Raw genomic sequence first — 1,222 nt, 5'->3', positions numbered from 1 at the left:
AAGAGTTGTTTTTCCAACACATTAAATGCATGGCGCTTTGAGCGAATTCTAAATATTTTTTTATGTAAAAAAAAATGGGGTGAATTGTTTTTCGGTATAGAACAACCCTAGGGGGTGAGAGCATAAAAATTCCGACTTTACTATTTCACAAGCATTTTAGACCACCCTAATGTACATACATATGTATACACGGAGCTTCCGCATTAACTTTAACATTAATAATAATAATAATAGATTGGCGCTTACACATATGTTAGTGTTTGGCCGACATTAGCATTCGCAATAATTAATGCGGCACTTTTGCGAATGCGAATGTTGTGAAAGTGTACCGATTAAACGTATATCTGGCAAACAAAATAACAATTGTGTTACCCGGGCGCCGCTCATAGAAGTATTTGTGTAACAAAACTGGTCAAATGTCATATTTATTAACTTTGATAAAAGTGTCTCTAAACATATTGGCGCGTATTCATAGTCCAGCAACTAAGTCGAAACTAACAAAGTTGCAACTTAAATTTAAGTACCAACTTAAAATTTACCTCTATTCATAATCGCATTTCAGACTTCTACTAAGTAGTTTCGACTTAGTTTACGATATAGCAAAACGAGTGTGAAAATGTATCGATTTTGCTTTACGATATTTTGGAAAAATTACATTTTTATTAAATAATGTCAAGTTTGATCATCTGTTTATGTAATTTTTATTTTCATTGCATGATTATGCAAAAGAATAAGGTATCATTTTCTTGTTATTTGTGTGAAATAGCCAGAACAACCGCAGTGATATGAATTCGATGTTTATCGAAAGCATCCTGTAAAACATACAAATAGTAGATATCTAAATGTTATGCACAAATTTACTTTAAAAAACTAGCGTGAAACTGACTTATTAATTGAGAATTTATCTAGATTATTCCAATTATAAAATTGTGATGTAGCTTTATTCGAATTGTAATACGCATTTAATATCATCTTCCGATTCAAATGGATCGATCTTTGTAAATTTTAATTGGAGATTATTCAATATTATCAAAATCACTCTCTACCAAGTTAATTTTTACATATTTCGTCTGTTTTCCCTTAATTTGATAAAATACTTCTTCCTAGTTACGACTTAGTTGCAGCTGCAGCCGGAACTAAATTTTAAGTTGGTACTTAGCCAGAAAAGTCGAAACTTAGGCGACTATGAATAGCTTTAGTTGTGACTTAGAATAGTTTCGAC

Source organism: Rhagoletis zephyria, unplaced genomic scaffold, assembly GCF_001687245.7.
Source record: "Rhagoletis zephyria isolate East Lansing unplaced genomic scaffold, Rhagoletis_zephyria_1.1 Rzeph_scaffold_00821, whole genome shotgun sequence".
NCBI lineage: Eukaryota > Metazoa > Arthropoda > Insecta > Diptera > Tephritidae > Rhagoletis > Rhagoletis zephyria.
This window is presented reverse-complemented; position numbering follows the sequence as displayed.